This window comes from Hemiscyllium ocellatum, chromosome 11 (genome assembly GCF_020745735.1).
Source record: "Hemiscyllium ocellatum isolate sHemOce1 chromosome 11, sHemOce1.pat.X.cur, whole genome shotgun sequence".
Lineage (NCBI taxonomy): Eukaryota > Metazoa > Chordata > Chondrichthyes > Orectolobiformes > Hemiscylliidae > Hemiscyllium > Hemiscyllium ocellatum.
In genome coordinates, this window is record NC_083411.1 from 16,952,800 (window position 1) to 16,977,063 (window position 24,264).

General features: G+C 42.5%; 1 long non-coding RNA gene across 1 annotated transcript in view; it reads right to left on the reverse strand.

Moving 5' to 3' along the window:
- LOC132820109 (uncharacterized) overlaps positions 1-24,264 on the reverse strand; it is a 78,125-nt gene that overhangs the window by 52,037 nt on the left and 1,824 nt on the right. The window contains exon 2 of the long non-coding RNA XR_009645172.1: positions 20,254-20,326. This is a non-coding gene — a long non-coding RNA (uncharacterized LOC132820109). The remainder of the gene's footprint in view (positions 1-20,253; positions 20,327-24,264) is intronic.

Genomic DNA, 24,264 nt, shown 5'->3' on the forward strand with positions numbered 1-24,264 from the left:
GCAGGTGGGATTAGATTAGGGTTGGGATATCTGGTCAGCATGGACGGGTTGGACTGAAGGGTGTGTTTCCATGCTGCACATTTCTATGACTCTATGAGTAACTCTGAGGTATGTCAGATCATAGAATCCCTGCAGAGTGGAAATAGGGCCTTTGGCCCAACAAGTCTACATCAACCTTCCGAAGAGTAACCCACACAGCCCCTTTCCGCTACCCTATTTTCACCCATGACCCATCACCTAACCTATCATTAGTTAGGCAAGTTAACATGGCCAATTCACCGAACCCAAACATCTTTGGATTGTGAGAGGAAACCAGAGCACCCAGAGGAAATCCACGCAGACACAGGGAGAATGTGCAAACTCCACACAGACTGTCGCCCGAAGTTGGAATCGAACCTGGGTCCCTGGTGCTGTGAGGTAGCAGTGCTAACCACTGAGCCACCGTGCTGTACAATCCAAACATTCACACTAGAAGGGGAGTAGAATTCTGCTTGGTAGGCCACACCAAAAAAAAATCCATCCTTGCTCATTACCAACTATGTCCTTGCATACTTACAGTTCAACAGGTGAATGTGGCAGCTGCAAAGCATTGTCTTTCAATGCGAAATTTTGAATTTGATTGTGAAAAAAGAACTTACGGTACCACTTTTAAGTGCTTTATTCTCATTACAGTTGTTTCACTGACATGTCAAGGAGGCAATTGGTGTCCACTTAATAGTGGTAATGTTTGCTTAAGGAAATAACTTGTAATTTGCATTTTTGAAACTGAATCACCTGACGATGAAGTCTGATTATAGCCAGATGGGTGCCATTACAGAATCGGCTGATACATGATTACTGCAATTGCCCCCATCAGGGTGTCAGATTCCAAGCGTTTTGTTCCACCCACCCCCAAGTAAGAAACTAAGTAACTTAGTGCATCATTTTGCCTGAAGTATCAGCCACTTTGTATAGTTATTGCTTGGGTAACTTATAATCTAACTGACAATAATCCAATGTAATTTCACTATGAGTGACCTGCAGGCTTCACGGTAACACATGAGTTTGCTCCCACCTTTCATTCCCTTTTTGTTTGGTTCTCCCAAGACCTTTCAGACTACCCCTGTTTCGGTTGAGCCCCTTTATATAAATATTAATTTCAGGTTTTACCCAGAGTCAATGACTTTGGAAGTTCCCATGTCTTTGTTGGCATTTCACCCTCCCCATGTAGAGGCCAGAGTTACCTTGACAGGTGTGAACATTCCTCCCCTTAAGGAGTCCCCTGCCTCTTTCGCTCTTAGGAGGTCCCTCCTTACTGTCGACAATTCCCCTATCACTTCTCACCATCCCCTTGTGAACCAGTATAATGAAGCCCATTCCCAGGTTTGAGTTGCCTGCTTTCCCTAGGACTTCATGGACTTTCCCTGACCATAGTTGAGCATAAGTCCAGGATGAACTGTGAGCCAGCCCCTGGACTGACTTGGCAGGATAGCCCTTACTGAGCACAGAGCAGCGCCTGGACTGGTATCTCCACAGCCCCCCGATTGACATAGTTGTAATCCTCATACTGGTTGTACTCGGACTGCAGGATTGACGATTACCTGATCCCTGGGCTGCAAGGACATCGACCCCCAGGATCAATTACTTGAATTGGATTGGATGAGCCTCTTCAATGATTGTGGCAGCAGCTCCCTGTCTGACTGTAGTCCCTACTTATCCCACTAAGGTCTGCTCCCCTTTGGCTTTCAAACATCACTATTTTCTTAAATTACATGCAGTATATTTGCCACATGCTGCAAGTGTGACATTGATTGAGCAAGTTGCTGCTCAGGGTCTATCCCTTGACTGTCCAGAGCTGCCTATCAGGAGAGCTGCTTAACTCTCCCTATGTGCTGAAAGCCACAGAGACTTGGACCTGAGCAATAAGGACTCTGTGTACAAAGAAAACAATGTAGGTCACACAAAGGCTGGCAGCCCGTTAGTCAGAGCTGATGCCTACAGTATGTGCTGAGAAAGCAACATGAAATTTACAGAGGCTGGCAGCTTCCAAGTAAGCGCACAGTAAGTGCTAAGAAAGCAAGTTAAGAGCTGTGGTGTATCCTATTTCGATGCATGAGATGCCTGTGTTCCTTGGAATAACCATTTGGTGAGCTACAGTCATAGAGTCATCGAGATGTACAGCATGGAAACAGACCCTTCAGCCCAACTTACCCATGCTGACCAGATACCTTAAATTAATCCAGTCTTGTTTACCACCATTTGGCCCATATCCCTCTAAACCCTTTCTATTCATGTACCCATTTCAATGTTGTAATTGTACCAGCCTCCACCACTTCCTCTGCCAGCTCATTCCACACATGCATCCCCTCTGCATGAAAAAGTTGTTCCTTAGGTCCCATTCAAATCTTTCCCCTCTCACCTTAAACCTATGCCCTCTAGTTTTGCACTCCCCTACCTGGGATAGGGGCTATTCATCCCATCCATGCCACTCATGATTTTATAAACCTCTATAAGGTCACCTCTCAACCTCCGACGCTCCAGGGAAAATAGCCTCTCCCTATAGCTCAAATCCTCCAACCCTGGCAACACCCTTGTAAATCTTCTCCGAACCCTTTCAAACTTCATAATATCTTTCCCATAGCAGGGAGACCAGAAACAAATGCAGTATCCCAAAAATGGCCTAACCAATGTCCTATACAGCCACAACAGAACTTCCGAACCCCTATAGTCAATGCACTGACCGATGAAGGCAAGTGTACCAAATGTCGTCTACACCAACCTGTCTACCTGTCACTCCACCTTAAAGGAACTGTGAACCTGCACCCCAAGGTCTCTTTATTCGGCAACAATCTCCAGGACTCTATCATTAAGTGTATAATTCCTGTCCTGATTTACAGATCCAGAGTTTGTGTTTGCCCACTTTCTCAATGAAGAAGAAGAGAACTAGAAGTTGAATATAGATAAGGTAAGTTAGGCCTTTAATGATATATACAATGTATAACGATAAGTTGGTCACTGCTCAGTGGTAAGATTCCCAAGTCACCTTTTAAAACTTAAAGGAAAAATCAAATTATTTCCTTTTATATTTTCCCCACTTTCTCATCATTGTTCATGTCACACAAAGGAGGGAATAATTCTGCACATTCAATCACAATGTCCACTGTGTCTGTGTTTCACAAAGGGGGGCTCTTCAGCTATGTCAATCCAAGGAAGAGCCAAAATGATTCAATTTGGAACTTTCCAGAAGCTTGATAATCTGGAGTGATGTTGCAAAAAATCACCTTATCTCCTGAGCACCAGCTTCACAGTTCTTCATAAAAGTCCATTTTTTAAAAAAAATTGCAGTTTTTAAAATTTGTAATATCTTTCTGCCTGGGACAGCACTTATATCACTGTGCACTCTGATTCATTTGTACACAATGTGTGTGGAATATATAAATAATATGGGGCATACAGTCAGTCAGTGCTTCCATCTGTTGCAGTGCCTTCCAAATTCCCTCATCTAAAGAGATTAACTATAGCTTCCTTGTACAATGAGAGTTCCTTAATATTTGAAGCTCCCTTGTAGCAGCACTCTACATCAATGTGTTAGGTTTGCCTTGAAGTATTAGAACAGTGGGATCCAAGACATAAGGAAAAATGCTGGCCCTTTCTCACACTTGCAGAAATGCAGTGGGTGGAACTTCTGTTTTTTTTTTGGAATTAGCAATGGCCTTGCTGTAAACATGACAGGGGAAAATGATTTGAATATTGAGGGTGGGTGTGAGAGACATCTAATGGCACAACAGAGGGAGAGGGGGAAGCAAGCCATGGGTGTGATGGAACTCTGAGAAAGCAACTATTCTTGGAATCTCCTGAAAATCCAGAAGGTGACCTTTGTAAAGATTGGGTGCAGTAAAGAGTGCATCAGTTTGTCGATCATATCATTCTGCAGGGGCTGTGCAGAAACTACTGAGAGCACTCCTGCATTTTTGGTCTGTGAGATCCTTCATGTATACCTGGTCAGTCTGTGCCACAGCACACTGCCCTCGAAGCAGCTGCAGGGAAGTAAAGACTGTCACACATCTCCAACTGGAATGTGCTTTTGCAAAGGAAGTCTGGAGACTGATGCAGCGGGTTTTGTTGAGGTTCACCCTGAGCAGCTCTGTACTCTATGGTCTGTTCCTCGGAACGCACACTGAGACAAACATCAGCTGCACTTGGAGGACCATCAACCCGGTGAAAGATACTCCTTGGCCTGCTCAAAACCTGTTGGCCTTCCAGAACAGGGAGTTGACTCCGATCGAGTTCCAGACTGGAACATTCCAAGATCCAGGACCTTGTGCTGAGGAATGCACTGAAGCTTGGGGCAACTGCTACCACCAAGGCGCAGTGGGGAAAGACAGCTGTCTGAGATCTTCTCGTGGAAGTTAATTGCTCAGTTATCAGACCTTCCTAGTGCCTCAAATGTATGTATAGTATTGAATGTGTAGAGAGGTCTTTTGGTTTTTTTGGATAGAGTCAAACTCCAATGTTTGTTTGTTTCTTTGATATGCAACTGTATAGGAGTGCATTTGTGACTATGTATATATACACAAAGTTTTTTTATGAATAAAGTATATTTTTGAAATGAAACAAAATATTTTGGTTGGTCAGAAGCAACGCTAATCATGAGAGCATTAGCTTGCGTGTGGAATTGGAGTTCAATTTAAAAATCTACAAATGCCCCTCAGTACCCCTTCATGTCACATCTAATTTATTTTAGGTATTGCATTTGCTGGAACCAACTTAATATTGCCCAACCAAATAAGATGTTGGACAAACTTCGAGCTGTGTTTGATTGCAGGACATTGTACTGTGAAATTAGTGGGTTGTTTTGCCCTGGTTCAGCATCCATCAAGAGAGCTGACAGCATTCAGTTTTGACCCCTGTTTGTCTGACATTTCATTTTGTTTGTACTTAATCTGGTTTCTCCTCTCTCTTGAAAGCATCTACTCTGGCACATCTGTCACTACAAATCAAGGTCAGAGTGCTACGACGGATTTTTTTTTCGAAAGAATCAGGCGAGTAATCTGTATCTACAAAGCTATGATTGAAGGACATGGTTTGATAGTAAATAATTACCAATTTGACATATTCACATGACAGATGGTCATCAAAGAAAACCTTAGAGATATTGTAAAGTGAATTGTCAGCCATGAGTCAGTAGTCACTGAAAGATGCAACCAAAACCATTTCCTGAGACAAATGATGAAAATGATCAAGGCATGTGAAATAAAATAACAAAGATTGGCTGACAAAATTCAAACTCAGAAGTGTCTTCGATTACTTATTTATAGCAAACCTATTTATAGCAAAATTGCTAGGATTGATCCATTGTGCACAGTTATTCTCGATTTATGAAACGATTGGAATTTGTAAAGCTTGGTATCATTGCAATTACTCTTCAGTCTGAAATAGGAGAAAATCTTCCTTTAGTGTTCTTGAACAGATTATCTTATTTATGTTAAATGAGGTGAAACTTAGCATGAATATCATATTAAGCTAATGTTTTAAGTGTATTTAGTTTATGAAATTAAGTGTAGAATGATTTTAACTTAAAAACACTTTGCATAACATTAATTGAAGTTGTGGAATTAGTTTTTGCTCTTGAGTGATACTTGCTCCCTTGTATTGATGGGGTCAAAAACTCAGACAGGGAGCCATTCTAAACAAAGCTAATTCAAACAATCACCCAGACCTTCAAAGATTCCCAAATAATTTGATCCTACAATCTAAGCTAAAGCCCGTAAAGTAATTAAAACCACCAAAGATCACAATTAATGACAGCAAAAAGGATTGTGTTTATTTTAAAGAGTGAACGCAGATTTTTTTTGTATGAATCCTTTTATTCATTCATGCAGCAGTAAAAAGAACAAAGTAGCTATTGGATTTAAATGCATATAACAAATGTTGTAGACACTAAAATAAACAAATCTCTGATGGTTTCCACTCGAGTACTAAATCAAATTGGTGGGTTCAAATGCAAATTCAAGCTATTTGTCAGAGTTTTCCCAAATTGTCTAGGCTCGGAAATTGTGGATCTAAATTGAAAAGTTGAAAAAGTCACTCCATTATGTTAGAAATTAGCAAGCAAGGAACTAGGATGTTGCAATTTCTCCTCTTAATATCAGTTGTGGCATTGTAATTATTATCGAACACAGCAGTAACTCAGAACTTCTTGAACAAATATAAGCAAATTAAGTCTGAGTGGGTTTGTGAAAGGGAGATTGAACTAAACTAGTGAGGAGATTGCTAACAAGGTGGATAAAATAGGGTCTATGGATGTTAGTTCCAGTTCTGAACAAGTTGAAGTATCCAAGAGAGTGAAGCACATTGATGGAAAAATTAAATTATATCAAATGAAATGATAATTACTAATGCTGCTGAAAATCTGTATGTTCTTAGCCCAATGTAACAAAACATCTGCTTTTAAAGTTGATAATAATGAGAATAAATATGACTCTAATTGTCATTAAAAATGCAATAAATGAGCAAATGAAACTTTAAATTATTTTCAGAAGGTGAAGCCTTATCCAGCAAAAATTATTTGTGTGAGTTAATTTTTCAGCACAGTCTGTGTACCTACTGGTTTCATTCCACATTGAACAGTCAACAGTAATCTGGCTTTACGCAGAGAAATGCATAAGCACCCAATGAACGACAAAACATTTAAATTTAAAGGGTACAGTCCTACATGCACATAGATAAGCCAATTTCTTTTTGTGCAAAAATATATCTTATTCATAAAATATATAGAAATGCATTTCAAAACAGACATTCTGGAACATGCACTAAAATACAACATTTCTCCATTAAGCATTGTAGCAATCTCAGATGCCTCAATCTATTTGTATTTCACATGATAGTTACTGTATGCATTCAGTGATAAATATACAACCTGCGGGGGGGTTCTATAGTTTACCAGCCCCTCTGCATACTATGGTTAGAAAGGTCTTAGGGGCTTTTCTCTACTGTGACTTTGCAGCGGCTGTCCTAAGCTTTAATGCTTCAGCCAAAGGAAAGTAGAAGACTGCTGTGAGTTTTATTTTGAAAGCTATTAGCAAGTACAGTTATATCGCTAGCCTGATTTTGGACTATCACTTTAAATAAGGCAAGAATGATTCAATGAGCAGTGTGAAGCATCACTGATTTTGAGTGATGCCGTTATTTATGCATCACACATTTTGTTCAACAAAATGAAGCCGCACATCAGTCGGGCATAACTCTGTTTTACATAGAATAATTATTTGCATATTTGAACACGTTATTGAGGCTGACACTCCAGTTGAGTGTTAAATGAGTGCTAGATTGTCAGATGCTGGAGGACCTACTTGCTTTGTCAGGTGAACATAAAACATCCCAGAGAAATACCTGAAGAGGAATACTATGGTCACCTGTTGATTTGGTTGTTATCTATCCCTCAATCAGTATCATCAATATGGATGAACTTGTTCCAACATTGTTTGTGAGACCTTTAAGTTGGCTGCACATTAGATTACAAAGCAACACGGACTGCATCTCAAAAAGGTTTCATTGCTGAAATGTGAATGTGTGCTATACAAACGCACACATTCACATTCTATCTCTTATTTCTAAATAGGTTTCAAATTGCACAGCAATGACAATATTCATCTCCGATCCTCCCTCCTCAGAGTATACACCTAGTACGGTCAATCCCTGGTCTAATGATGCCAGCTTCTCATGGTTAATAAAGCCGGTGTCAGTTTTGAGTGAATATTTATCTTCCTCTGCATTTAACATTTACTGTTACTGTTACCATGTACAGGTCTGCTTTTTAATAAAAACCTTCAGCGATCAGCTGGTGGACGACATGAAGAAAACCTCATGGATTGGGATATTTCTTCTCTGAAAGTTACTGAAATCATTGAACCTTTTTTTTGAAAAAAATGTCCTTGTTGGCCATTGATGATACTCCTTCAAGATATTTGACAAAACCAACCCAAATTCCTGGTCATTCTGAGTCTCAACCCTTTACATGTCTCTACCGATGTTCCACCTTACAACAGGCTATAACACGAACAATCATTTGATTTAATTTTCTCTTTCATTTGACTTCATAATACTGATTTTACTATGGATGGCAAGTTGATGGCCTTCTTACATAAGATAAAGCTATGTCAACAAAGGGGTGTGGTAGTCTTACTGAATTTGTTGGACAAGATTTGCTCTTTAATTTCCACATGCTCTTTATGCAGGGAAAATTAAACAGCACCTCTGAAAGCATGATATTCTGTAACTGGTGTGCTTCTGAATGAGTATAGATCAGTGAATTCTAATATACATTGTCAGATATTATTGGGTCTTCCATCTCAGCTTCCTCTGAGAGTAGGAGTCACATTCTATATTACCCATTTGCTAAAGGCATGGTCATCTTTGACTGCTGATGTGCAGGTCAGAAGACACAGAGCCGCCCTGCATGCAGGATGAGCTGGTGAACATGCCTCCATTACTCTTCTAACATGGGAGGGTACCCATTGGGAAAACCGTGAGGCCTGTAATGGTGTTGGCAGAGTTTACAATAATTGGCACAAATGCTCATGAGACCCAAAGGACAGGAAAAGAAAAACAGCTAAAATATAATTACAGGGCCAGAAGGTGACTACAGATAATAAAAAAAACCTAATTAAATTTGTCCATTCCACAAATATCCCAAATTCTCTTCATTGATAACTCCAATTGGGTCTTAAATGGTTCCTGAGTCTTTGCCTGCATTATTCTTCGTTTGATTGGCCATTCTACATATGTCTTTGAAGAAAATCTTAGTGATGCCAGAGCTAAATTTTCCCTTTACTAAGTCAAAACTTCCTTATCCTAAGAACTTAAATTCAAGACAATTCCTGGATTTGCCATTGTCGAAACATTTCAAATACCTATCTTTGGTCTTCCTGTATTTATCCCTGCCTAGCATCCCTGGTCACCTACTGCACATGGGGAGGACTTAAGATCTGATATTGAGCAAGCCAAAGTAACATGTGAGGGTGGAGGGGTTATATGTTCCAATAAAGGTTGTCCTTGTTTTAAGTGGGAGCTACTACTATTGTTGGATTGACACCTAGATACTGCAAAATGATGAGTTAGTATGTTTTGTTATTGATGCATTAACTATGTCTTAACTTGAACTCCCAACAATGGAAAATCCAATCAAGGCTCGAGTGTTGAACAATTTTCTTAGTTTTTAATTATCAAAGAAGTAGTGTGTGTGTGGAATAAGCTGCCAGAGGAAGTGGTGGTTGCTAGTTCAATTACATTTAAAAGGCATTTGGATGGGTATGTGAATAGGAAGGGTTTACAGGGGTATGGACCAAATGCTGGAAAATGGGTCAGATTAATTTAGATATCTGGTTGGCATGGACAAGTTGGACAGAAGGGTCTGTTTAACTCTATGACTGTATGATTAAAAGATTTGTGCTTGTGTCAATGAAATCAAGCACTTAAAATGCCAACTTAGTTTCCACATGCTTTCTGTCATTTGAAGACATTGCAGCCAGACTGTCATGGGTTTGTCAAAGCCTTGATTTTTTTTTATATTAATAAATTGGACTTTTTGGAAGAGAGCTCTATTCAAATGAATTTTGCAGTTTAGGAAGTGTCTTTTGGTTGTAATTTAGAGATGGAACCTTCATGCAGAGTCCTAAATAACTCAAAGAGAACTTTTGGAATCACCTGTGGCCTTCTTAAACGGTTTTTGTTCCTTGAAGCTGCTCTCTTATCTATAATTACTGACAAGATTAAAGTATGATTCCATTTCATTGCAAAAAACAATAAATTTTAAGAATTTATACATGTACTGAAAGTGGCATTTCTCGTACGTCTCCTTTAGTATAATCTAGTCTGTAGTCTCCTCTGTTAAAAATTGTTACCGACATAACATTGTTTAAACTAAATGCAGTGCATTAGCAAAAGATCATGCTGAGCAATCATCTCATCCATATGATGAGATGAATTATTACATATGATGTTATATTTTATGAGGCTGTGTAAATGTTTGTCGGCTTGACTATGCCAATTTGGCAGAGGTAACATTGGCTGTCAGAGTATATTTGATTTATGTTTAATAATATTTCCACTGCTATTAATGAACTACAAAATGAGACTCTTTCAAAGTGCACTCACAAAACTTCATTAAATATCAAGACTAACAGTATCACAATAATGGAACACAAAAGGAAACCCATTCTATTATGAATTTTTTTTGTACCTCACTCTTTAAAGTGTTTTTTTTTGTATGCATACACGTTGAATGCTATAGGTTGAATATTAAAATTCCCTTTGGGATTGACAACGTCTAAAGGTCACAGATGCCATTTTAACATCCTTACAGAATGTCAGCTTTTGGAAATCATGTCCTTGAGACAGTGTTCCATTATAGAATCATAGTGAATGTGACTCATTGTCTGAATGTTGATCAGATAGCCTATAAAGTTTCAAACAGCATCAATATGCCTTATGATTTTGTTACCACTTGATTCAACTATTCCAATGCACTCTTGGCTGGTATCCCAACCTACACCCTCCATAAATAGAAGCTTATTTGGAAATAAAAACAGAAAATGCAAGAGAAACCCAGCGGATCTGGCAGCATTTGTGGAGACAGAGTCTTCCTATGGGTGTGAAAGTCTGCTTCGCTCCATAGATCTCTAGTCTCTGCAACATTTTGTTTTTAGATTATTCATCCTCTGCTTCCCATATTCTAACTGGCACTAAATTCAGTTTGCCCATCATCCCCATGCTCGCTGGTCTAAGATTGTCTAATTATACGACATGGAGAAAGTGAGGACTGCAGATGCTGGAGATCAGAGCTGAAAATGTGTTGCTGGAAAAGCGCAGCAGGTCAGGCAGCATCCAAGGAGCAGGAGAATCGACATTTCGGGCATAAGCCCTTTTTCAGGAATGAGGAAAGTGTGCCAAGCAGGCTAAGATAAAAGGTAGGGAGGAGGGACTTGGGGGAGGGATGTTGGAAATGCGATAGGTGAAAGGAGGTTAAGGTGAGGGTGATAGGTCGGAGTGGGGTGGGGACAGAGAGGTCAGGAAGAAGATTGCAGGTTAGGAAGGTGGGACTGAGACAAGGTGAAGGGAGGGGAAATGAGGAAACTGGAGAAATCTGAGTTCATCCCTTGTGGTTGGAGGGTTCCTAGGCAGAAGATGAGGCGCTCTTTCTCCAGCCGTCGTGTTGCTATGGTCTGGCGATGGAGAAGTCCAAGGGCCTGCATGTCCTTGGTGGAGTGGGAGGGGGAGTTGAAGTGTTGAGCCACGGGGTGGTTGGGTTGGTTGGTCCGGGTGTCCCAGAGGTGTTCTCTGAAACGTTCCGCAAGTAGGCGGCCTGTCTCCCCAATATAGAGGAGGCCACATCGGGTGCAGCAGATGCAGTAAATGATGTGTGTGGAGGTGCAGGTGAATTTGTGGCGGATATGGAAGGATCCCTTGGGGTCTTGGAGGGAAGTAAGGGGGGAGAAGTGGGCGCAAGGTTTGCATTTCTTGCGGTTGCAAGGAAAGGTGCCGGGAGTGGAGGTTGGGTTGGTGGGGGGTGTGGACCTGACGAGGGAGTCACGGAGGGAGTGGTCTTTTTGGAACGCTGATAGGGGAGGGGAGGGAAATATATCCCTGGTGGTGGGGTTCGTTTGGAGGTGGCGGAAATGACGACGGATGATACGATGTATCTGGAGGTTGGTGGGGTGGTAGGTGAGGACCAGTGGGGTTCTGTCCTGGTGGCGATTGGAGGAGCGGGGCTCAAGGGCGGAGGAGCGGAAAGTGGAGGAGATGCGGTGGAGTGCATCGTCGACTACGTCTGTGGGGAAATGTGGTCTTTGAAGAAGGAGACCATCTGGGTTGTTTGGCATTGGAACTGGTCCTCCTGGGAGCAGATGCGGTGGAGACGAAGGAATTGGGAATATGGGATGGTGTTTTTACAGGGGGCAGGGTGGGAGGAGGTGTAGTCTAGGTAGTTGTGGGAGTCGGTCGGTTTATAATAAATGTCCGTGTTGATTTGGTCGCCTGAGATAGAAATGGAAAGGTCTAGGAAGGGGAGGAAGGAGTCTGAGATGGTCCAGGTAAATTTGAGGTTGGGGTGGAAGGTGTTGGTAAAGTGGATGAACAGTTCAACCTCCTCGTGGGAGCACGAGGCAACGCCGATACAGTCATCAATGTAGCGGAGGAAAAGGGGGGGGTGGTGCCAGTGCAGCTGCGGAAGATGGAGTGTTCCACATATCCTACGAAGAGGCAGGCATAGCTGGGGCCCATGCGGGTGCCCATGGCTACTCCTTTGGTTTGGAGGAAGTGGGAGGATTGGAAAGAGAAGTTGTTCAGGGATGAGGACCAGTTCAGTCAGTCGAAGGAGGGTGTCAGTGGAAGGGTACTGGTTGGTGGGGTGGGAAAGGAAGAAGCAGAGAGCTTTGAGTCCTTCGTGATGGGGGATGGAGGTGTACAGGGACTGGATGTCCATGGTGAAGATAAGGCGTTGGGGACCGGGGAAGCGAAAATCATGGAGGAGGTGAAGGGCGTGGGTGGTGTCTCGAACGTAGGTGGGGAGTTCTTGGACTAAGGGGGACAGGACCGTGTCGTGGTATGCAGGTTATACGACAAAACCTTAACTTAAGGTTCTTATTCTCAGCTTTAAATTCTTACATGGGCTCCCCCAACCCTGCTTCCCCCCCCCCCCCCCCCAACTCAACAACGCCAGCCGCTCTACTCCCTCCCCCATATACCCATCTCAGTGACATCCTCTAGCCCCTCAACACTCTGCAGTCTCTGCCCATTCTGGCCTCTCAATGATTTCCTTTTGGCTCTGGAATGCCTTCCGAACACACCCTGACTCTCCACCTCTCTCTGTTCTCTCCTGAAAGGCCGGTTTCTTTTTCATGAGTTTTTAGTCACCTGTCCTTTCAGCTGCCTCAGTACCAAATTTAGTTTGATAATCAGTGGCTCCTGTGAAGCATCTTGTAATGTCTTACAACATTAAAGGTGCTACATAAATGCAAGTTGGTTTTGTTGTTGTTACTCATTAATATTTAACCTGGAATATATTTACAATAAAACATAGAGCTTCTAAAGATTGTTCGAACTGGAAAAGATATGTGCTTGAGCAATTCTTGCCATAGAAATGACGAGAGCAGTAGTTTTGAATGCCTGCAATAAAATAATCTCAGCGGCAGCATGTATCCAAAAAGCAACAAGTAACAGTTACAGCACATATTTCAATGTCAGTTTGCAGTACATGATGTAATTGCAAGGACACGGTTCATTTATATTTGTACCAGAAGTAACAAGAGTCCGAAATGGTACCACATAGATATAACAGCAGATTCAGGGGCACATGGAAACAGTGTAACTCCAGCCTGAAACCTCCAAGGAACGTCAGTCACTGTCGGATTGTGATTCCCCTCTGACTTTGCTTTATTTCAAACATACACTTTATTCATGAAATCATCTAATAGTTCAAACTAAGGCTTTAAATCAGAAGAAGAAAAACATACAATACTGTTGCAAAAAACAAAGGCATTTTGTACTGCTTCAGGAGTTTACTGAAGAAGGAAATCAGGAGGGTGAAAAGGGGGTACAAGGTAGCCTTGGCAGAGAAGATTAGGGTGAATCCAAAGAGGTACTTTTAAATATACCAAAGGAAAAAGGATATCTAATGAGAGAATAGGGCCCCTTAAGGACCAAAGTGGACATGTATGTGTAGAACTGCAGAAGAAGGCAACATCCTCAATGAATATTTCTCCTGTGTTTACCATGGAAAAAGACATGAAGACTTGGGACCTTGGGGGAGTTAGTGGTGATATCTTGGGGACAGTCCATATTATAGTGGAGGAGGTGTTGGATGTATTAGAATGGAAGCAGAGGGTAATAGTGGAAGGATGCTTGTCAAACTGGAGGCCTGTGACTCGTGGAGTTCCTCAGGGGTTGGTGTTGGGCCCATTATTGTTTGTTATCTGTATCAATTATTTGGCTGAGCATGTTCAAGGCATGATTATAAGTTTGCTGATGACACTGAAATAGGCAGCATTGTGGACAGCGAGGAAGGTTATCAGGAATTGCAGCAGGACCTTGATCAGCTGGGGAAGTGGGCTGAGAAATGGCAAATGGAGTTTAATATAGATGTTGTGAGTTCTTGCATTTTGGAAAGTCAAATCAAGATAGGAGGTTCATAGTGAATGGTAGGGCCTTAAGGAGTGTAGTGGAACAGAGAGACCTTGGAGTTCAGGTGCACAGTTCTCTGAAAGTGGGGTCCCAGGTAGACAGGGCAGCGAAGAAGGCTTTTGGCACACTGGCCTTCATCAATCAGGGCACTGAGTATAGAAGTTGGGAAGTTATGTTGTAGTTGTACAGGACGTTGGTGAGGCTGCACTTGGAGTATTGTGTTCCATTTTGGTCACCTTGCTATAGGAAGAATGTTATTAAACTGAAAAGAGTGCAGAAGAAATTTACAAGGATGTTGCCTGGACTGAGTTATAGGGAGAGGCTGGACAAGCTAGGACATTTTTCTTCAGAATATGGGAGACTGAAGTGGGATCTTATACAAGTGTATAAGATCATGAGAGACATGGACAGGGTGAATGCATTCAGTCTTTTCCCCAGAGTTGTGGAGTCGAGGACTAGAGGGAATCAGTTTAAGGTTAGAGGGAAAAGAATAAAAGGGAAACTGAGGGCAACATTTTTACCCAGAGGGTGGTACGTATATGGAATGAGCTGCCAGCAGGAGTGGTTGAAGCGAATACATTAACAACATTTAAAAGGCATTTGGACAAATATGTGGATAGGAAAGGATTAAAAGGATATGGGCCAAGTGCAGGGAAATGGGATGAGAGTTAATGGATATATTGGTGAGCATGGCCCAGTTTGGGCAAATGGGCCTGTCTCCGTGCTGTAGGACTCTACGTGATTGTATGCTGCAGGAAGTGATGTATATTCATTTTGTGGCACAAACAACCGTGTCTCTGTTGGAACTTTAGATCTCAGCTGATCAAAAATACAGAGGGCAACTGAAATCCCAACAATTCCCTGGTGGTGCTGGGAGTCTTGAGATGATTTTGTATTTTACAGCAGTGGTTGCTGTATTCTGAAAAGAATATAAATGTCCCAAAACATGAACTTGTGCAATTTCAGATTTCTTTCACCCAAGACATTTTTTCAAAATTAGTGTCTGCAATTCTTCATTATCCCGTGGCCAGCATTTCTTTGTTCAGGATTAATAACTCTAAGCCCAACAGTCTTCAACTCCTTCCTCAACCCGACAATGTTCACTCCTCACCAGCACTAACAGTGTTCAATCCCTCCCTCCCCTCTCTGACAATATTCACCCCCTCCCTCATCCCTCCAATAGTGTTCATAGAGGTCTACAATAGGAGACAAGGTCCTTAAGCCCATCAAATCTACACCAGTCAGAAACTACCACCTACCTATTCTAATCCCATGTTCAAGCACTTGGCCCATAGCCCTTTGGCCCTTGCATTGTAAATACACATCTAAATCCTTCTTCAATATTGAGGGTTTCTGTGTGAGTTTCAGCTTCCCACCACCCTCTGAGTGAAAATGTGTTTCCTCACATCTCTCGAAACCTCCAGCCACTTACCTTCAATCCATTGTTCCCTCCATCCAGGGGAAAAGAAATCCTTCCCTTACTCCAACAGTACTCACCCCCTCCCTTACTCTCAACAGTATTCACCTTCTACCTTACCCCCTTTTATTCCTGAAGGGATTTTGCCCAAAACGTTAATTTCGCTGCATTTTAGATGCTGCCTGAACTGCTGTGCTCTTCCAGCACCACTAATCCAGAATCTGGTTTCCAGCATCTGCAGTCATTGTTTTTACCCCAAAAGTATTCACCCCATCCTTTATCCCCAACAGTATTCGCCCCCCTTTACCCCGACAGGATTCAACCCCTCCCTTACTCTCAACAGTATTCATCCCCTCCCTTATCCCAACAATATTCATCCCTTCCATTACCCCCACAACAGTATTTACCTCCTCCCTTACCCCCGAAAGTATTCAACTCCCTTACCTCCAACAGTATTCACCCCCTCCTTTACCTCTGACAATATTCACCCCCTCCTTTTCCCCTAAATGTATTTCCCCCTTCCTTACCCCTCAACAGTATTCATCCCCTTGCTGACCCCAACTGTGTTCACCTCCTTACCCCTGACATAGTTCACCTCCTCCCTTGTCCACTAATAATATTCACCCCTCCCTTAACCCACCCAACAGTGTTGACCCCTCCATTACCCCCAACAGTATTCACCCTTTATTCACCCTCAGGAGCAAGAGGGGTAGCTTGTTGTGGGGGGGTTATGGTGGGATGAGCACTGTCTGGGGTTGAGGTTGGGGTCAAGGGAGTGTGAGCATGAGCTTTGTCTTTGGGGGTTTTCAGTGGGGGGGAGCACTAATTTGGGAGTGGGGTGAGCACTGAGTGATGGTGGAGTTAGGGGCGGGGCAAGTACTGTCTTGTTGGGGTTATGCATTAGTAGAGGTGAACACTTTCTGAGGGGTTGGGGGAGTGTTGGGGAGGTCTATCGGGAGGCATGGGAAGTTGGGGGGAATGAGCAGATAGGGGTTCACTACCCCATTCCCCCAACAGACCCATCCCAGAGACTGCTCACACTCTTACTGCCCCCACTCCCTGACATACCGCGCTTACCTCCTTACTGGTCTGTCCTCCTTCCCCTCAGACACTGCTTTAATTGTAAAGGCAGTGATGTTGAGAGTGTGCAGAATGAGCTGATGATGATGCCAAACCATTTAAAACTGCATGGGTTCTGTTAACGCCCTTTCTTAAATGCCCCCCGCTGAGCCTCCACTGAGTTCCACACCAAACCCTTTCACAACTCACGTCATCTGTGGTTGTTGTCCTTGGACTTTCAGCTTTGGATGAGGTGCTTGTGATTCATAATTACAGTGACAGTGTAAGTGTAGATGCTGTGCTGAGTGCTATTGGAAAGAGTTGTAAAAGCTTTGGGATTTATTAGGGTCTGGTGTTGAGATTTTCACAAGGAGAAGCCTGAAGGAACTGGAAGGCTGCTCAAGTTGGTTTTCAGTGACGGGAGCAATATTTTCAGCCAGTTTTTTGGTCTGTAGAACAGCTGGGAGATAGAGTGGAGGAAGCAGTAAGTGGGAGCTGTGAGCAAAGGCAGGTGGAAAGGGCTCTCTGCAGACGGTGATATCTTGCAGAGGCATTTAGGGAACAGTTCTCTGACTTCCACCTCAGTCAGAAGGCATTTATATATCAGCAAGAGGTGGTGACTGTTATCTATAATCCATCTTGCCTCTGTACTGCAGGCTGAGTGCAGCTCTGCCAGATGTCACCAAGTATACCATGGCCTTCAGTTCCTCCACCCTTCCAGGTGGGAACAGGTGACATTGGCAATGATTCACAGTCAGCCTTCCACAGCTACATCAGGCCCTAGACCCCAAAATGGTCCATCTTATTGCTTTAAATCTTAGAGATGAAGTAAATTTGGAATAAAAGTCATGTCTCACTAACTTGATTGAGCTTTTTGAAAAAGTAATGAAGAGAAATGATGAGGGCAGAGCGGTGGACATGATCGATATGGATTTCAGTAAGGCATTTGACAAGATTCCTCATGGGAGACTGGTTAGCAAGGTTCGATCACATGGATTGGAGGGAGAACTATTTGGATACAAAACTGGCTGGAATATAGAAGACAGAGGGTGTGGTGGAAGGTTGCTTTTCAGACTGGAAGCTTATGACCAATAGTGTGCCACAAGGATCGGTGCTGGGTCCACTGCTTTTTGTCATTCACACAAATGATTTGGATGTGAACATAGAAGGTATGGTAAGTAAGTTTGCAGACGACACCAAAATTGGAGGTGTAATGGACAGCGAAGAAGGTTACCTCAGAGTACAACGGTTTCTTGATCAGGTGGGCCAACGGGACAAGGAGTGGCAGATGGAGTTTAATTTAGATAAATGTGAGGTGCTGCACTTTGGAGAGGCAAATCAGGGCAGGACTTATGCTGAACAAAGGGAACTTGGAGTGCAGTTTCATAGCTCCTTAAAAGTGGAGTTGCAGGTAGATAAGATAGTGAAAAAGGCTTTTGGTATGCTTGCCTTTATTGGTCAGAGTATTGAGTACAGGAGTTGGGAGGCTGTACGGGATATTGGTTAGGCAATTATTGGAATACTGCTTGCAATTCTGGTTCCCCCGGTATAGGAAGGATGTTGTGAAACTTGAGAGGGTTCAGAGAAGACTTAGAAGGATGTTGCCAGGTTTGGAGGGCCTGAGCTATATGGAGAGGCTGAATAGGCTGGGGCTATTTTCTCTGGAGCTTTGGAGGTTGAGGGGTGATATTGAGAGATTTATAATATCATGAGGGATATGGATACAGGGTGGGTGAGTCCAAAACTACAGGGCATAGGCTTAAGGAGGGACAGGAAAGATTTAAAAGTGACCTAAGGTGCAACTTTTTCAGATTGCGGTTGGTGCGTTTATAGAATGAGCTGCCAGAAGAAGTGGTGGAGCTTTGTACAACTACAATATTTAAAAGGCATCTGGATAGGTATATGAGTAGGAAGGGTTTACAGGAGTATGGGCCAAATGCTGGCAAATTGGACTATATTTATTTACAATATCTGGTTGCATGGATGATTTGGACTGCAGGATCGGTTTCTGTGCTGTATACCTCGATGATCTCTGAGTCTAAAAATATTCAGCAGGTCAGCAAACATCTGTAGTAATAAACTAAGGTTATTGGTTGTGATGACCCTTCTCGTTTTTATGGCCCCTCATTATCTTTTCTCTTTGAAGAGACAGAAACTGAAGGAACTGGAATGTGGTTTTGCCAAAATAGCAGGACAGAATGCGACAAGTTATTGGCCACCAGCAGGATACGGAGGCCAGGGGAAATGCTGCTGCATTTGTCTTTTCACAGGAGGGTGAAGGTACCAATGGGTTCTGTGATAGAGGCCTCAGATGAGGACTGAAATGGGGCAACAGACAGGGCAAGGCTGATTGGCATACACACAGATTCATTGTCCTTTCTCACTGTCAAACTGCATGAAGGAATCTGGCTCTACCTGGGTTGGGATTGCTGGTTGGCATGGACAATTTAGATCAAAGGGTCTGTTTCTGCGCTATGACTCTATGACTCTTAAGTTACAATAATACAGCACCTTGGATCTTTCAGAAATGTTCTGAAGCACTCCGTGTAGAATGAATCACTTGGAAATTCACCAACTGTTGTAATGTTATTTTCATTTTACAGAGATGTATTCTGCTGCAATTTAATAACCCGCCTCTAGAGGGGGCAGTAAGTACTTCCTGTTTATTTAGATACTTTCAAATCACATAAGAATAGTCAACATTAGGAAAAAAAGGAGAGAATCATGAATGCAGTTGCATGAAATTGTTTTTACTTGCTACTATAACAAAGGCATTAAACCATTTATTTAAATTATTAATGTGCCCATTAAAAAGTCAATGATATCATAGGAAATGTCTGAATTCATTATTAATATCACACAATGTAATTTCAACTCACATTAATAGTGATGCTAACAAACAAAAATGTCAAACATAATTTTCCTTCTGTTATTATTCATTTTTTCTCATCACATCTAAGCAAATCATTAACACTTATTTATAAAGGAAAGCAAAGAGAAATGTACAGGTGAAGGAGCAGCACTCCAAAAGCTAGTGCTTCCAAATAAACCTGTTGGACTATAACCTGATGTTGTGTGATTTTTAACTTTGTCCACCCCAGTCCAACACCAGCACCTCCAAGTTGGTACAAGTGGTGTAATTCTTTAATATAAACCTTTTCAATCTACTATTTACTGTTAAAGTTGACAACGTTAGTAATTTTTTCATTATGATTTCTCACAACTTGGAGGTGCCGGTGTTAGACTGGGGTGTACAAAGTTAAAAATCACACAACACCAGGTTATAGTCCAACAGGTTTGATTGGAAGCACACTAGCTTTCGGAGAGTCACTCCTTCATCAGGTGGTTGTGAAGGACTCCACTATCACCTGATGAAGCAGCGTTGCTCCGAAAGCTAGTGTGCTTCCAATTAAACCTGTTGGACTATAACCTGGTGTTGTGTGATTTTTAACAATGATTTCGCACTGTATCTAATGCCTGAGCAAAAGGAGCAGATTGTTTTCATGATACCTAAGTTATCATAAATTAAACACTGGCCTCTGTAGTACATGATTGATTCTTTTCTAATGATTGATTGGTCTGTGTGTCATGACTTCCAGGAGTTAAGGGTTACCACATACCTTTTACAATAATGTATTCAAATCTCCATCATTCTGCCCCATCCTGCTCTTGTCTCAACTTCATTGGATAATGCTGTGAAAGGGAGAAAGTTGCAGATAAACTCAGGAGCAGGGATTACCTTAGATATGGCATGTAGAATTAATTGAGGACAAATATGGTTATGATTTGTCCCTCATACCAAGTATTCTGTCATTTAAACTGAACTGATTTTTCTATTGTCGAGTGTGTGGTGCAGAAAAAGCACAGCAGGTCAGGCAGCATCCGAGCAGCAGGAGAATCGATGTTTCGTGCCTTCAGGAGTGAAGGGCTTATACCTGAAACGTTGATTCTCCTACTTCTCAGATGCTGCCTGACCTGCTGCGCTTTTTCAGCACCACACACGCAACTCTGATCTCCAGGATCTGCAGTCCTCACTTTCTCCCACCTGAATTTTCTATTGACCAGTTTTAAAAGTAATTTTTTTCTACTTAATACTAAAGGACTGTAATGTTTAAGTTTATTTTTTCTACTTACACTAAGAAGGATTGTAATGTTTAACTTTTAACTTTGTGTTTCTTCATTTTTTTACTTTGCACCTAAAATTTTGTACCTCGGAACCTTTGAACCTAAGATGGCAGCAGGAATGGCGACATTGTACACTTTTCACTGTATATACAAGTGTCAGTAAAATCTCATTCTAATTGAAGCACAGTGGACATCATAAAGTAGAAGCAATAAGCCATTGAATTAATCTGAAATGGCTTTAATCCAAGTTATCTATTTCACAGAGAAGTTATTGCATATGAAAGTGGATACCAAGCTGGCTAATTACTGGCAGAGAAATCAAAAATCTGATTCTGCAGGCTTGCTCATTGACTAACCAGCTGAGAGTTCTCCATTCAACCCTTTCATTCTGTGCTCAACAGGATTGCAAACCAGTGTAGAGAATGAGGTTTAAAAACAGAAGTTGAGGAAGGGTCACCGGACCTGAAATGTTAACTTTGATTTCTCTGCACAGCTGCTTCTGGATCTGCTGAGCTCCTCCCACCCTGCCACCTGTAAAAACACTTGCCGTTATTCCCAATTCCTCTGCCGCTGCCACATCTGCTCCCAGGAGGACCAGTTCCACCACAGAACACACTAGATGGCTTCCTTCTTCAAAGACCACAATTTCCCCTAAAAGAGGCTTGAAATCATGAAGGGCTGAGATAAAGCAAAAATCTGTCCACAGTGGCTGGAAGATCAGTAACATGGGGATTCAGGTGTAAGGTGGTTAACAAAAGGAGAAATGTTTATATAACATGTATGTAGGCTTTGGAATGGGCAGCTTGATAGGTTAGTAATTATAGATTTAATAATAGACTTCAAAAGGGAATTGGACAAGTACTTATAGAGATTCTTTCCTTAAAAGACCTGCCACAGAATTGGAGGGCTGAATATCCTCCTATGCCACAATGTCTGTGATTTCATTAAATCTGTAAAACTTGTATAGATTGCTGAAATTCAGGGTACAAACCAAGCCTGCAAATTGGTTCATGTGCATTGGAGATTGGGATGAGGAAGGGGAGGGAGGTGTCTGAGATGGGCCTGGAAGGGGAGGGAGGTGTCTGAGATGGGCTTGGAAGGGGAGGGAGGTGTCTGAGATGGGCCTGGAAGGGGAGGGAGGTGTCTACGATGGGCCTGGAAGGGGAGGGAGGTGTCTGAGATGGGCTTGGAAGGGGAGGGAGGTGTCTACGATGGGCCTGGAAGGGGAGGGAGGTGTCTGAGATGGGCCTGGAAGGGTAGGGAGGTGTCTGAGATGGGCTTGGAAGGGGAGGGAGGTGTCTACGATGGGCCTGGAAGGGGAGGGAGGTGTCTGAGATGGGCCTGGAAGGTGAGGGAGGTGTCTGAGATGGTCCGACAGCAGAGATTTGGTAAAAGGAGATTGATAACCTTTGAATATTTTCTTGAACTTTTGTGATATTCACTGCAAGACTGAGGTTCATTATTTCCAAGAAATATATTCCTTGTGTAATTACACCGCTACTGTTGTAGTTTAAATAATTCTATGCCCTAACATTAAACTTGTTCCTCTGTGGGTTATACTGGCATAGTCAATGATAGATTAATCAAGAGTCATATTGCAGCAATTTTTTTTTCTTTTAATAATCTCTGGCCCTTGCAGAATAATTTTTATTTGATTTCAAAGGTTGAGTTTCACAACAGTTTAAAAAGCTGACTGTGTCCTCTCCTCTGCTACACCCAAATAAACTCTGGGCCATATGTTATGGTTTCCAGCTTGTCAGAAACCATATGTATGTTGAAAGTGCATGTTGACGCTGCCTGAGAAATACTCAGGGAACTTTAAAGTCCTGATGGGCAACTCTACTGCTCCCCCAGGGTCCTTCCACTGCAATCGCTTAGCTAGAGCTCGTCACTTTGGACCATTCCATGATACAGTCCTGAATAGTCATCTACAAAATGTTGGAAAATTTGGTCTACCATTTGCATAACTATCCTCCCCTACACATGACTACCTCCCAGTCTGACCCAATTATACAGCTCACCTACTCAACCCACTCATTTTATGGGGGGCACAGTGGCTCATGGTTTGCTCTGCTGCCTCACGGTCCCAGGTTCGATTCCAGCCTCGGGCTACTGTCTGTGTGGAGTTTGCACTTTCTCCCTGTGTCTGCATGGGTTTCCTCTGGGTGCTTTGGTTTCCTCCCACAGTCCAAAGATGTGCAGGTCAGGTGAATTGGCCATAATCAATTGCCCATAGTGTTAGTGCATTAGTCAGAGGGAAATGGATCCGGGTGGGTTACTCTTTGGAGAGTTGGTTGGGCCGAAGGGCCTGTTTCCACACTGTATCTAATCTAATCTAATCATTCATTTGCCCACCACCTGTTTATTAGCATTCAAAGAGTGGACATTTAAACTTACCTTGCAGCAACTAATATAGTTAAAAATGGGGTCTTGTGTTCTGCATTGATTCTCAAGGACAGAATACCCCTTGTCTTCACCTTCCACCCTACCAACCTCTGTTTACATCGCATCATCCACCGCCATTTCTACCACCTATAAATGGACACCACCACCAGAGATGCATTTCCCTCCCCACACCTATCCGCTTTCCGTAAAGACCATTCTCTCCGCAACTCCATTGTCAGGTTCATGCCCCCCACCAACCCCCTCCCACACTGTCAAGGACGTGCAGGTCCTGGGCCTCCTCCATCGCCACACCCTAATCACAAGAATGCCTCATCTTCTGCCTCAGGCCTCTCCAACTCCATAGCATCAATGTGGACTTCACCAATTTCTTCATTTCCCCTCCCCTCTCCTTTCCCATTTTTAACAGTATTAATTGCTGCAAGGTAAGTTTAAATGTCCACTCTTTGAATGGTAATAAACAGGTGGTGGGCAAATGAATGATTAGATTAGATTAGATACAGTGTGGAAACAGGTCCTTCGGCCCAACAAGTCCACACCAAACCTCCAAACAATAACCCACCCAGATCCATTTCCCTCTGACTAATGCACCTAACACTATGGGCAATTGATTACGGCCAATTGATTCTCATTGCTCTCTGTGTGGCCTTCCTGTACTGAGGGAACTCTTCTGGTAACTGTGTTGGAAGTCTGGCATGTTTTTAAGTGTCTCTGGGTAAGTGCACAGTTTGTAACGAGTCAGGATTGAGCATAGCACCTCCAAAGCTGAATAGATGATTTGGGTCCTCGTGATCTCAGTTCTCGTGTGATAATTACTTACATTAACATCTTTTTTTCCCTCTTGCAAAAGTGATGGATTAATTTGATATTTTTCAGCCTAAAGTTGCAATAAATTCAGATCCCATTGCATATGTTTAGCTCCTACAGATTCGCAAGACAAACCTTGGGTTGGATTGGCAATTTGTTCCATTCTTGAAGGTACAGAGACCTTGTTATAATAGGTTTGATCTGATGTTATCCATGTGGGTGACAAGGTGGCTCAGTAGTTAGCACAGTGCTAGGGACCTAGGTTCAATTCCAGCCTACAGGTTAAGGGGATTCGC